This window comes from Carassius gibelio, chromosome B21, assembly GCF_023724105.1.
Source record: "Carassius gibelio isolate Cgi1373 ecotype wild population from Czech Republic chromosome B21, carGib1.2-hapl.c, whole genome shotgun sequence".
NCBI lineage: Eukaryota > Metazoa > Chordata > Actinopteri > Cypriniformes > Cyprinidae > Carassius > Carassius gibelio.
In genome coordinates, this window is record NC_068416.1 from 27,787,042 (window position 1) to 27,802,739 (window position 15,698).

Consider the following 15,698-nt stretch of genomic DNA (forward strand, 5'->3'; position numbering starts at 1 on the left):
AGCCCACTAGGACCTTATAGTTTTATACTTTTTTTCTGAATGTTCTGAAATAGTTCCTCTGAAGTTTCACTATCACTATCACAGTGAGATCGACTCCAAGTATCCCAGAGTGCAGTCTGGACGATGGGGCGGGGCGACACGTTGGGGCGGAGCGACACGTGTCGCCCCGCCCACCTCAGCGGTTATTGGTTTATGATTAAGATGAGCTTATTGGTGTACAGATGAGTGACGATTTTACAGTTTATTGGTATAGAGAATTATGACGCTATTAGCAGGATTGGAATGCGGAAGTAGACACTAAGATGAATAAACTTTTAATATAAATTAAAAAGTGAATATACATGTTGTGTTTTTGCATTTATTGTTGCATTTCCACAACATCCCGTATAAATACAAAGAGTTTTGGATTACGACGAACAGAATAAAAATAAATGGTCTACTCCCTCAATGGCTGTAGTGTAGACGCTCCCTTGTCAAAAAATCCTAAAGGATTCCAATAAGAAAACTGTACAGGATTCTAATTGGATTTTCTATCATATTTTGGAACCGTTCCTATAGGATTCTGATAGGAATAGTCTTGTAGGACAAGACATAAATATCCTGTAGGATCAGTCCTATAGGATTTTAATGGGATCCAGTTGGGTGACTGTTTATATGGGATTTTTTTTTTTAATTCTAAAAAGGTACACTTTTCCATTGTATTTGTTTTATGAACAAATAGTACTTGCAGTTTGCCTAAACTCACCCTGATGTAGACATTGTTTATTGTATGTTGCATGACCTTAAGTAACATTGTAAAAAACATGAGCGGTGATTTGTGCAGCATACAGCATTAGTACGAAAAATTTCTAAGGCCCTGATAATGGATTGATCACACACACACACAATATGTAGCACTTGTGCTTCCAATGTAAATTATTCACACTAAACCAGTTCTAGACCCAAAGGGAGGAACATATCTAGAGTGAGGAGGAACATATAAAGTGTATACAAGAGACCAGAAGTTGAATATAAAAATAACACTTTACTGTAACAATAATAATAATAGCAAATACAATCACATCACAACACAGAACAATAAAACATTAAAAAATATGTAGAATTTGATATTGTAAATCATTATAATACACCTCAAAGGGAATTTAAACTGTTCATTTAATGTAATAAAGTACTATTTCTGTGAAATGTAAAAACAGAGAAAAAAAAAACCAAAATAAAAATATTGTATCAAATATATTCCAAAGCAATCACTAATGCTCTGTCAATTGAACATATGCACGATTACTTCCTGGTTTTAGATAAGCCAGCTCAGTCATTTACAGTCAGTTGTACTGTGCTTTAAGGGGGAGCCCTTTTCTCAGCTTCTCTAATAAAATCTATTCACAATTTGAAGAAAATCTTTGTTTATCTAAGAGGATGAAATGTCCACATTTACCATTATATGTTTTTAGTGTTAAATATTACGCAGGTAAATCTGCTAAATTGTTCTGGACTCATTGCTTCGATTGACAGTAATAACGGAAGACAAGCCAAATTCAAATTCATTATGTGATTTGAACTAAATTCAGATTAACAAAACTAAAACAGTAACAAGTCTTTGTTAACTGAATATATTTAAATCCCATTCAATTAAACACAATGTCCAATAAGATTCTAAACATCAAATAAAATCCTACAGGACAAAGTGAAATTCCATTAAAATCAATCAGAATGTCCAATAGGATTCCAAGAGTCCAGTAAGATCCAATAGGACAAAGTGAAATTCCATTAAAATCAACCAGAATGTCCAATAGGATTCTAAGAATCCAGTAGGATCCAATAGGACAAAGTGAAATTCCATTAAAATTAATCAGAATGTCCAATAGGATTCTAAGAATCCAGTAGGATCCAATAGGACAAAGTGAAATTCCAATAGGATTTTTTGACAAGGGTTGATAAAATCATGGGTAATTTTCGTAAGGGAACCTGAAAAAAAGAAGAAAAACTTTCACAGTAATGTTCCTAAAAGTGATAAATGGGCCTCATTTTTCCCTAAATGATTTATAATTTATTTTAATATATATTAAAAATGTATAAGGTGTGCATTGTAGCGGACAACTGAATGAACACATTACAATTGTTTTATAACTGCAAGTCTTTCTCCTCAAATGCTACTGACATTAGAAAAGTGTAAATCAATATCGCATGTTACTTTAGAGACGGTCCCTAAATTTGAGACTCTCAAACGTCCAACGTCAAGCCAACTTTATGTCCTTTTCTGATTTCTCTTTTCAGCACCAGAGGGATACAACCTTTTTGTAACATGACTTATCATTTATTACAGTGACGCGCATTTGCGTGCCGGCGCGAATTGTCGATGCACGCGAGGTGTCTGCGCAATTGCGCATGACTCAGACGCTAGCAGACACAGCAGCAGTTGTTGGTAAATAAGAAATTTCTTGTCTTGAATTATTCATTTATTCGTTCATTATTCATTCATTTATATCACTTGTTTAAGTTATTTAATTGTAAAAAAAAAAAAAAAAAAAAAGATTGGGGGGCCCCAAGCAGCCGCTTAGTTCGCTTATGCCTCGGGGCGGCCCTGAATATTCACCATTTCTCATCTGTAATACTATCGTGTAACCACTAGATGGCTGTTTAGCTCTGTATATAAACATAAACATGACTTCTCTAGTGGCTGGGGACTTCGGATTCCCATATAATTCAAGTACTTCATTTTTTACTTTCTCTTTTTATTAATGCCAAGGTACAAAAGACAAAAATACAAAGAGGTGATATAACATGCAAAGCATCATTAATAGACATATGTAACAATAAATAAATGATACAAAACCAAAGCTTTAACAAAACAAACTAGAAAAATTTAATTAATTGTTTTAAAAGCCTTAAGATTTTTGTAAGATTATAGTTCAGATATACTGTTGAACCTCTTTTTCAAAATCAATATATAAAGGATTTTGAGGAGTGAATTTACTGCAGTGAAGTACATCCTGTAAAAGCAGAGAGAAGCCCTGGAGCACACTGCGATGGATACGATTAGAGAATGCAATCCAAAAGAGCTGTGTGTGAGGACAATCCCAAAAGATATGTGTTTGATTAGAATCACCACAAAAAGATCAACCACATTCCTCCAATAAAACAACACGTATGGAGATGTTACAAGCTCCTTTTGGAAAAAGCGATACACTGATTTATGAATATAATTGTCCACATATAGAGAGAGAGCAGAGTATGTAAGTCTTAGGAAGTATATTCTGCCTCTCAAGCTCAAGTCTCTCTTCAACCATGCACTGAATCGACTCGATCTGTTTATGACGTGCTGACACAAAGCTCAAATGATTTGCATTGTTTGTGGAGTCCAGTGTAGATGTGACAGCAAAAACAAGTGAGAAGTAAAGAAAAGTGGACACTGAAAGATAATCAATTCTGTGTTTCTTATTGTCACGTGTCAGTGTCGCAGATGGTTAGGACAAAAACTACACAGAAAAGATACTTTTTATCACGTTACGTCTGGTTGGGACACAGTGTTACAGTTTGAAGTATAAAAATATGAATGCTGACAGATCTAATAATTGAATCTGCAATTAAGGAAAGTGGAGAGAAGAGATCGAGTCTGGAGATTGGTGTATATATATATATATATGTATATATATATATGTATATATATATATATATATATATATATATATATATATATATATATATATATAGGTATATATAGGTCAGTGGCCCTTGGCTTTGTATTGTTTGCAGAATTTGGCCCCCTGTGAAAACTAATTGAGGAACTCTGTTGTAGATCTGTAACTGTGTGATTCTGAGAATCGCCTGTAGAGGGAGACACCTTACTGTATTACAGGGGTCAAAGGTCGATCCAGACACTCTAGGTGCGTCCCGTTCGACCGTAAGTGTACTGCGAAGTGGACTTCACAGGGTATTCCGCCATCTTAAGTGAGATTCCAATCCGAAGGGAGCGAACATGTTCAGTTCGAAGGGCACTGAGCACGGCACAGGGAATAAGGGAACATCGATACATCACTTCACAGGAAGTGGAGAGCGATTATTCCCCAACTGTCATTGCGCGCAGCACGTCATCACCAGTCAGAACGGCCGTCTTCGCTGTCATCGTTCATATTCATTACGGATTGTAGACGAGGCTCCGCCATTTTTCTTTATTTAACTTTTTTTACTCAGTGTTTACTATACGGCTGTGCGCAGGAAGAAGGCGCACGAGACCGCTATGCAATTATATGACCATTTATTAAAAACACATATAGGCTATACAGTTAACCAAATAAAAGTTATTTTCATATTTGCATGACTGCAGGGCTTCAATTCTGTTAATAGTCAAGTAATAGCAGCAATTGTCAATTAAAGTGTATAATAAACATACGTTTTTCATTATATAGTACTCAATGATTTTTTATTGTATAGTGTACATATTTTAAATGTGATTGTAAATAAAAATTTAAATATGAATGTAGTCTTATATATTTATATCATAATCTGCGCGACCCCATCGGTGACTTTCTTTGATTACGTTTGCAGAGCGTTCCAAATGAGCGGTTATTGTCAGTGAAGTCCACTTCAACTGATATACCGTGCTCAGGGAGTAGGGAGCAGTGAACACTGCGTAGGGACCCTGTCTATCTGACTGCAGGAAGAGTACAGCATTCTCCATCCTTTTTTTTTTTTTTTATTGCACTTGAAAGAACAACAACATATTTGAAGCAACAGGGGGCAAACGGACATCATCACAAGAGGTTCTGTTAGAGACACAAATTTACAAGACATATTAAAGATAAAAAAAAAATAAAAAAAAATAAAATTACAAACAAATTGTAAAGGAAAGAAAGGATAATTTAAAGACAGTTTACAATAGACTCAATAATGTTACAAGTTTTTGAAGCCTTTGAGTTCAACGGATTTGACATATTCTTAAAGGAAGTAAAAAGGGACTTTATATCAGATGAAAACATTCTAAAGTTAGGTTTGCAATGGATGGCTCTGGCTTTATGTAGGTGAAATTTACCCAGAAGACAAAGCAATAAAACAATATGCTCCAGATTAACAACGCTCAACTGCAGGTAAAACACTATTCAGAGGTGAGTTTAACAACGCTCTACTGCAGGTAAAACACTATTCAGAGGTGAGTTTAACAACGCTCTACTGCAGGTAAAACACTATTCAGAGGTGAGTTTAACAACGCTCAACTGCAGGTAAAACACTATTCAGAGATGAGTTTAACAACGCTCTACTGCAGGTAAAACACTATTCAGAGGTGAGTTTAACAACGCTCTACTGCAGGTAAAACACTATTCAGAGGTGAGTTTAACAACGCTCTACTGCAGGTAAAACACTATTCAGAGGTGAGTTTAACAACGCTCTACTGCAGGTAAAACACTATTCAGAGGTGAGTTTAACAACGCTCAACTGCAGGTAAAACACTATTCAGAGGTGAGTTTAACAACGCTCTACTGCAGGTAAAACACTATTCAGAGGTGAGTTTAACAACGCTCAACTGCAGGTAAAACACTATTCAGAGGTGAGTTTAACAACGCTCTACTGCAGGTAAAACACTATTCAGAGGTGAGTTTAACAACGCTCTACTGCAGGTAAAACACTATTCAGAGGTGAGTTTAACAACGCTCAACTGCAGGTAAAACACTATTCAGAGGTGAGTTTAACAACGCTCTACTGCAGGTAAAACACTATTCAGAGGTGAGTTTAACAACGCTCAACTGCAGGTAAAACACTATTCAGAGGTGAGTTTAACAACGCTCTACTGCAGGTAAAACACTATTCAGAGGTGAGTTTAACAACGCTCAACTGCAGGTAAAACACTATTCAGAGGTGAGTTTAACAACGCTCTACTGCAGGTAAAACACTATTCAGAGGTGAGTTTAACAACGCTCAACTGCAGGTAAAACACTATTCAGAGGTGAGTTTAACAACGCTCAACTGCAGGTAAAACACTATTCAGAGGTGAGTTTAACAACGCTCTACTGCAGGTAAAACACTATTCAGAGGTGAGTTTAACAACGCTCAACTGCAGGTAAAACACTATTCAGAGGTGAGTTTAACAACGCTCTACTGCAGGTAAAACACTATTCAGAGGTGAGTTTAACAACGCTCTACTGCAGGTAAAACACTATTCAGAGGTGAGTTTAACAACGCTCAACTGCAGGTAAAACACTATTCAGAGGTGAGTTTAACAACGCTCTACTGCAGGTAAAACACTATTCAGAGGTGAGTTTAACAACGCTCAACTGCAGGTAAAACACTATTCAGAGATGAGTTTAACAACGCTCTACTGCAGGTAAAACACTATTCAGAGGTGAGTTTAACAACGCTCAACTGCAGGTAAAACACTATTCAGAGGTGAGTTTAACAACGCTCTACTGCAGGTAAAACACTATTCAGAGGTGAGTTTAACAACGCTCAACTGCAGGTAAAACACTATTCAGAGGTGAGTTTAACAACGCTCAACTGCAGGTAAAACACTATTCAGAGATGAGTTTAACAACGCTCAACTGCAGGTAAAACACTATTCAGAGATGAGTTTAACAACGCTCAACTGCAGGTAAAACACTATTCAGAGATGAGATTAACAACGCTCAACTGCAGGTAAAACACTATTCAGAGGTGAGTTTAACAACGCTCTACTGCAGGTAAAACACTATTCAGAGATGAGTTTAACAACGCTCAACTGCAGGTAAAACACTATTCAGAGGTGAGTTTAACAACGCTCTACTGCAGGTAAAACACTATTCAGAGGTGAGTTTAACAACGCTCTACTGCAGGTAAAACACTATTCAGAGGTGAGTTTAACAACGCTCAACTGCAGGTAAAACACTATTCAGAGGTGAGTTTAACAACGCTCTACTGCAGGTAAAACACTATTCAGAGGTGAGTTTAACAACGCTCTACTGCAGGTAAAACACTATTCAGAGGTGAGTTTAACAACGCTCTACTGCAGGTAAAACACTATTCAGAGGTGAGTTTAACAACGCTCAACTGCAGGTAAAACACTATTCAGAGGTGAGTTTAACAACGCTCTACTGCAGGTAAAACACTATTCAGAGGTGAGTTTAACAACGCTCAACTGCAGGTAAAACACTATTCAGAGGTGAGTTTAACAACGCTCAACTGCAGGTAAAACACTATTCAGAGATGAGTTTAACAACGCTCTACTGCAGGTAAAACACTATTCAGAGATGAGTTTAACAACGCTCTACTGCAGGTAAAACACTATTCAGAGATGAGTTTAACAACGCTCTACTGCAGGTAAAACACTATTCAGAGGTGAGTTTAACAACGCTCTACTGCAGGTAAAACACTATTCAGAGGTGAGTTTAACAACGCTCTACTGCAGGTAAAACACTATTCAGAGATGAGTTTAACAACGCTCAACTGCAGGTAAAACACTATTCAGAGATGAGTTTAACAACGCTCAACTGCAGGTAAAACACTATTCAGAGGTGAGTTTAACAACGCTCTACTGCAGGTAAAACACTATTCAGAGGTGAGTTTAACAACGCTCTACTGCAGGTAAAACACTATTCAGAGGTGAGTTTAACAACGCTCTACTGCAGGTAAAACACTATTCAGAGATGAGTTTAACAACGCTCAACTGCAGGTAAAACACTATTCAGAGGTGAGTTTAACAACGCTCTACTGCAGGTAAAACACTATTCAGAGGTGAGTTTAACAACGCTCTACTGCAGGTAAAACACTATTCAGAGGTGAGTTTAACAACGCTCTACTGCAGGTAAAACACTATTCAGAGGTGAGTTTAACAACGCTCAACTGCAGGTAAAACACTATTCAGAGGTGAGTTTAACAACGCTCAACTGCAGGTAAAACACTATTCAGAGGTGAGTTTAACAACGCTCAACTGCAGGTAAAACACTATTCAGAGGTGAGTTTAACAACGCTCTACTGCAGGTAAAACACTATTCAGAGATGAGTTTAACAACGCTCAACTGCAGGTAAAACACTATTCAGAGGTGAGTTTAACAACGCTCAACTGCAGGTAAAACACTATTCAGAGGTGAGTTTAACAACGCTCTACTGCAGGTAAAACACTATTCAGAGGTGAGTTTAACAACGCTCTACTGCAGGTAAAACACTATTCAGAGGTGAGTTTAACAACGCTCTACTGCAGGTAAAACACTATTCAGAGGTGAGTTTAATAACGCTCAACTGCAGGTAAAACACTATTCAGAGGTGAGTTTAACAACGCTCTACTGCAGGTAAAACACTATTCAGAGGTGAGTTTAACAACGCTCTACTGCAGGTAAAACACTATTCAGAGGTGAGTTTAACAACGCTCTACTGCAGGTAAAACACTATTCAGAGGTGAGTTTAACAACGCTCTACTGCAGGTAAAACACTATTCAGAGGTGAGTTTAACAACGCTCAACTGCAGGTAAAACACTATTCAGAGGTGAGTTTAACAACGCTCAACTGCAGGTAAAACACTATTCAGAGGTGAGTTTAACAACGCTCAACTGCAGGTAAAACACTATTCAGAGGTGAGTTTAACAACGCTCTACTGCAGGTAAAACACTATTCAGAGGTGAGTTTAACAACGCTCTACTGCAGGTAAAACACTATTCAGAGGTGAGTTTAACAACGCTCAACTGCAGGTAAAACACTATTCAGAGGTGAGTTTAACAACGCTCTACTGCAGGTAAAACACTATTCAGAGGTGAGTTTAACAACGCTCTACTGCAGGTAAAACACTATTCAGAGGTGAGTTTAACAACGCTCAACTGCAGGTAAAACACTATTCAGAGGTGAGATTAACAACGCTCTACTGCAGGTAAAACACTATTCAGAGGTGAGATTAACAACGCTCAACTGCAGGTAAAACACTATTCAGAGGTGAGTTTAACAACGCTCTACTGCAGGTAAAACACTATTCAGAGGTGAGTTTAACAACGCTCTACTGCAGGTAAAACACTATTCAGAGGTGAGTTTAACAACGCTCTACTGCAGGTAAAACACTATTCAGAGGTGAGTTTAACAACGCTCTACTGCAGGTAAAACACTATTCAGAGGTGAGTCTAACAACGCTCTACTGCAGGTAAAACACTATTCAGAGGTGAGTCTAACAACGCTCTACTGCAGGTAAAACACTATTCAGAGGTGAGTCTAACAACGCTCAACTGCAGGTAAAACACTATTCAGAGGTGAGTCTAACAACGCTCTACTGCAGGTAAAACACTATTCAGAGGTGAGTCTAACAACGCTCTACTGCAGGTAAAACACTATTCAGAGGTGAGTCTAACAACGCTCTACTGCAGGTAAAACACTATTCAGAGGTGAGTTTAACAACGCTCAACTGCAGGTAAAACACTATTCAGAGGTGAGTTTAACAACGCTCTACTGCAGGTAAAACACTATTCAGAGGTGAGTTTAACAACGCTCAACTGCAGGTAAAACACTATTCAGAGGTGAGTTTAACAACGCTCAACTGCAGGTAAAACACTATTCAGAGGTGAGTTTAACAACGCTCAACTGCAGGTAAAACACTATTCAGAGGTGAGTTTAACAACGCTCTACTGCAGGTAAAACACTATTCAGAGGTGAGTTTAACAACGCTCTACTGCAGGTAATGCATTTGATTTTACTTAAGGGATGTATTTGTATTTTACTTATAGGATAGTTCACCAAAATCAAGAACTTCATAATAAAGTAATCACTGAGAAATAATTTACTGATTTTCATGTCTTTCCAAACCTGCAGGATTTTATTTCTTCTGTGGGACATAAAAGTTATTCTAAGACTTTCCTATAATCCAATATTTTTTCCATGTCCCTCAAACATATGATTTTTGGCTTCCGATAAGTATACAATGGCTCATTTCACTGAATATTACAAAAAACTATCATGACTAATATTTATAAAACATATCATATATGTATTCATAAAAAAAAGAGATAACATGATAAACAGCCAAGTATGACCCATACTCAGAATTCATGCTCTGCATTTAACCCATCCAAAGTGCACAGTGAACACACACCCGGAGAACTTTAGTAATTTATCAATTTATTTTCTGGTATTTTTTCCCCCTTTTTAATTTGTTGACTTCTGCTGTTTTCAGATTTCATTACTTAAACATTGTTCGTACTCTACTTGCTCATGGAATAAAGCAAAGTATAAAAAATTGAAACTGCTTTATTTAATATTGTGGGAGGAGGTCTTAAAGCCATCACAATTCACTGAATCATAATTTTGGATTGTGAGAAATCTAGATAAATGAAAAAAAAAATACTAAGAATAAAAATCAAAGTATACTTTCATATTATGATCCAACTGTTTTGATGAATTGAAAACAAAATAGAATTTTTTTTAAAATGGTTATTAAATATTTAAACTTGAGTAAAAGTCACAACAAGAAAACCATGTCATGTTTCAGATGAAAGTTTAATCATTTAATAACAAATATATTATCGGTTGGAGTTTTTGTAAATGTTTTACAATACAATCTTTAAACTTTAACTGTTATTTAAATTAACAAAAGTACAAATAAAATAATTTAAAAGATTAAATATATTTTGTAAATATAAACACATTTTAATTTTGATGGCTGCAAAAATAATAATAATAATAATATTAATAAAATAAAAAAATGAAAGTGAAAGAACACCTCCTGCACGAAAAATAATCAAATTAGTAAGTAACCCCTGAATGAAATAACCAAAATTTATTTAAAAGCTTCGAATATCTCAGCTCTAATGAATGTAAGTAATATTATTTTTGGGCTTTATTATTTTTGCTCATAACTTTATAAAACATAAAACAAAAATAAATACCATTATTTAGATTCTCCTGATTAAAAAGAGCCCCAAATCCCTATAATCTGTCATTATCTAAAGATATTCCTATTAAGTTATAACACGAATTAAACTACACAGGAGCTTGGCAAAAAAACAAAAAACAAAACAAAAAAACAAACATCAAAGATATCTGTGATGGTGATTTTGTTCCTAACCTCATGAAATATCATATATCATAGAAACAGGCACGTCATTATTTGCAGAAAATCCATCATTTAGATCCTAAGATATCTCTCATAAAGCTATAATACATAAAAATTAATTATGACATGGAGCTGAGCAAAATATTAATTAATTAATTAAATAATATATATTTTTTTAAAAAATCAGAGGTTGCACTCCTGCCAAACATGCATAGATCTTGAAAAATGACACATTCTTTTCAGAAAATTCTTCTGATTAATAAAACAAAATTGACCATAATCAGTCGATCAGATTGATGGATAGATATTCCTCATGAAGCACAACACATTAAACCAGACAGGGTCACAGGGACACATATGATGCAGCAAAGAAAAAAAGGCCCAATGCTACAAGTTTTTATTCGTAACTTCTCAAAACATTCTCATAATTGGATGTCATTATTTTCAGGAAATTCTCCTGATTAAAAAGAGTTTACCATAATCTGTCATAGATCTAAAGATATTCATCATCTAATTATAAACTCCAAGTGTGCACATTGTGTAACTTTCTCGTGGATTTTTATGCTGGTCATTTCATAACACATGCTCTGATTGTGGAAAATGTCCTATCATTATTTACAGCAGATTTCGTCTTTCGTGTCAATAATAATACCTAAACCCATGAATTAAAGAAATCAGTTGGAAAAATCCTTTGAACACTTGGCAAGCAGAATATAAAACCTAGAATGTTTCTTTATTTTATCTTTTATATAACTTATATAACTATATATAATTAAAGAAATTAAATCTTTTTTTTTTTTTTTGCCTTGTACCCTAATATGTCAGAGACATCATACAGCTCAGTTAGTTTTTGTCATATGTAATTTGAAAGGTCTCATAGTAAAATAAAACAAGTGTAATTATTTAGGACTTTGACTAAACTTGAAATTCAAAACAAAAGTTTCTAAACTGTCAAGGACTAAGAGAAAGGATACCTTGATTCCAAATGCTGTAACTTTTGATTACTTCATGATATCACCATAAAATGTAATTCACATACATGAATGAATCATGTAGAACATCACCAAAAGTGAAATTTTCTCCTATCACTCTCAGAAATAAAGGTACAAAAGCTGTCACTGGGGCAGTACCTTTTCAAAAGGTACACTTTTATACCTATTGGGTTCTAATATGTACACTTTAAGTACTAATACGTACCTCAAAGGAAACAAAATGTTCCAAAACATATACAAATATGTACCTTTTGAAAAGGTACCGCCCCAGTGACAGCTTTTGTACCTTAATTTCTGAGAGTGTACCTTATTTCAGACAGGAACCACTTTGGCAAGTTTCCTTGAGTATATTGAACACAATTTATCTTTAGCGGTATGGTTCCTTATGGGGGTTCCTGCTCCCAGAATAATTGAACATACAAAAGCTTTAACATTAACCCCCTGGAACCATGAATTTAGAAATACATAACAATTAAGACTTTTAATAAAGTCTTTAAAGCAAACGGGGATAATCATGTAGATGTGACAGAGGGACGTCTATCCTGTAGCCTGGTTATGAAGATGGGTGTCTCTCAGCACTGGGGTCCACCAGCTAAGATTTTGAAAGCCTTAGTGATCTGAAACAAAGAAGACGACAGCCAGAAGGAGCGCAGTAGTGTGCTCATGCTTATAATGGGGAGGGAGGGAGGGAGGGAGGGAGGGAGGGTTGTGAGCCGTTGAGCATACTTACTGAGCAGTGGTACCACATATATATATATATATATATATATATATATGTCCCGTGTCTAATAGGAGAGAGGTGGTGATTTGAGCGTTCTGACAGATGACCACATCATGAGGAACTAAAACTTCTCGAAGCACATTTGGGTTAAAATCAATCCCATGGCGCCATCTAGTGGACAACATTAACATCACAGCCTTAGCGTCCCAAATAGAATGTTTCAGCTAGTTGTTAAAGGGGGGGGGGGGGTGAAATGCTATTTCATGCATACTGAGTTTTTTACACTGTTAAAGAGTTGGATTCCCATGCTAAACATGGACAAAGTTTCAAAAATTAAGTTGTATGTTTGAAGGAGTATTTCTGTTCCAAAAATACTCCTTCCGGTTTGTCACAAGTTTGGGAAAGTTTTTTTCGAGTATGGCTCTGTGTGACGTTAGATGGAGGGGAATTTCCTTATATGGGTCCTGAGGCACTTCTGCCGGAAGAGCGCGCTCCCGTATAGCAGAGCACTGAGAGCACAACAGACTTCACTGATCAGAGCGAGAGCGTCGCCAAATGTCACAAAAGAAGTGTGTTTTTGGTTGCCAGAGCAAGACAACCCTGCACAGATTACCAAAAAAGAAACAGCATTAAGGGACCAGTGGATGGAGTTTATTTTTACAGAGCATCAACGGAGTTGTGCAAGTGTTTGTGTTTGTTCCCTGCATTTCGAAGATGCTTGTTTTACAAACAAGGTCCAGTTTGACGACGGATTTGCACATCGTTTATTTCTTAAGGATGATGCAGTCCCAACGAAAAAGGGTCACAATCGTGTGTTGGAACCGCATGCGGTGAGTAAAACTGCTTCAAATATCTCTGTGTTGTTAACTTAGCTATCGGCGCGTAAGCACATCAAGTAAACAACATGCGATGTTGTCATCAAACTGCACTTTCCAAAAAAAAAAAGACGACAAAGTGGAACTTAGTCATTTTCCAAAACCGCTAAGCAAATATATACAGTTTCAGTACACACCACATAGAGACGTCGTTGCTGATGCTGCTCTTGTTAAATTTCAGCCTCTGGATCTGATTCTGGATCATAAATAAACGGCTGAATCTGACTGTAAGCCATGGTTTGTTTTGGATGATGTTTTTCCCTCACGGTAATGTCACAGCTTCCAGACGCTCTCAACACAAAATCCTACTGGTGCTCGTGATTCTTTAGCTCCGCCCACACGTCACGCCTCCAGCCGCTCGTGTTTTTCCGGGAAAAATCGGTACAGACTATCTTTCTCTTATGAATATAATAAAACTAAAGACTTTTTGGAGTTATGAAGGATGCAGTACTACTCTATAGGTACTCAAGATTAACAGGATATTGAGTGAAAACCAGCATTTCACCCCCCCTTTAAGTGTGTCCCTGGCTATAGAGGCAGAATATACAGTTTGTACAGTGTAAAAACATTACGCCTATAAAATGTCCCCACAATTCACAAAAACAAACCACTACCCTTATTTGGTAGAACTGCCAAATCTGCTTGGAACACAATATGATAACATGCTGAAATTTCTAAACTTATTCTGCCTCTGCACGTCAGAAGTAGCCACTTTTCAACTAATCCAAGAGTTTTTTTTCTCCTAACAAATAGGAGATTTTCCTCAACCCACTAATATAACTTAATGCCTCAGTTTATCAGAAACAATTTGAAATCACTAAATTTTTAAGTACATTGCTTTCAGTGTACAAGAACTGTATGGAAAATTTTAATATTAAAAGTAACTAGTAACTAAAGTAAATAAACTGAAAGAACGAGCAAACCTATAAAGCAAAGATTTTTATGAATGCTTGAAAATGGGACATGATGTAAAGTTCTTATGCACTTAGATGCTTGGGGTTGATTTTTGGCTTTAGTTTTCTCCAAAACTATACAGTAGAAATATTTGAAACTTAATACAGTAATGGTCAGATTGACTGTAAACAGAAATAAACTGAAAGAACGAGCAAACCTATAGAGCAAAGATTTTTTTTATGAGTGTTTGAAAATGGGTAATGGTGCAACAGATAGAATAAACTTTTATTTTGGCATGATTTTGCCAATGATTTTTTCCAAAACTATACAGTAAAAATAATTGAAAATTTACGCAGTAATGGTCAGAGTGACTGTGATTAGGAATCAAGTGAAAGAATGAGCAAACCTATAAAGAAAAGATTTTTATTAATGTTTGAAAATGGGACATGGTGTAAAAAAGCTTATGCGATTAGATTCTTGGGGTTGAATTTGGCTTTAGTTTTCTCCAAAACTATACAGTAGAAATATTTGAAAATAAATACATCAATGGTAAGAGTGACTGTGAATAGGAATCCACTGAAAGAAAGAGCAAACCCATAAAGCAAAGATTTTTATGAGTGTATGAAAATGGGTAACGGTGCAAGTGCTAAAATACACTTTTTTGGAGTCATTTTGCCATTAATTTTCTCCAACACTATACAGTAAAATAACTTAAAAAATTAATTCAGTAATATTCTGGGTCACTGTTAAAAGTTATCAATTGGAAAAAGGAGCAAACCTTTTAAGGAAAGCATTTTACAAGTAAGTGCTTTTTATGAGAAAAGAGTGAGAATGCATTGATTTTTGGAGTGATTTGCCTTTAAATTGTACAAAAATTGTATAATAGTTTTAGCTTGAAAATAAATACAACAATAGTCAGGATCACTATTAGTTGAAAGGTATACACACACAAACAACACACACACGCAATACATACTGTATCAATGTTGATATATATATATCTATATCTGTCGTGTCATAAACCGTAAAAAAATAGTATATTATTATTTTTATTATTTCTAGGTAAAAGTAACAGAACATATTAACATTACGTACAAAGAGATGACATAACTTGAAAAGCACCCTTTATATGTATATAACAAGTAATACAAAACGAAAATTAGGTGGAGTTGACGTATTTTCGCTCTTGAATGGAGCTCCACTCGCCGCCATAGAGGTGACGTAAT

At 35.9% G+C, this 15,698-nt stretch overlaps 1 protein-coding gene across 1 annotated transcript in view; it reads right to left on the reverse strand.

Annotated features, from left to right (window-relative positions):
• LOC127986304 (apolipoprotein L3-like) overlaps nucleotides 1-15,698 on the reverse strand; it is a 540,496-nt gene that overhangs the window by 225,087 nt on the left and 299,711 nt on the right. The window lies entirely within an intron of this gene.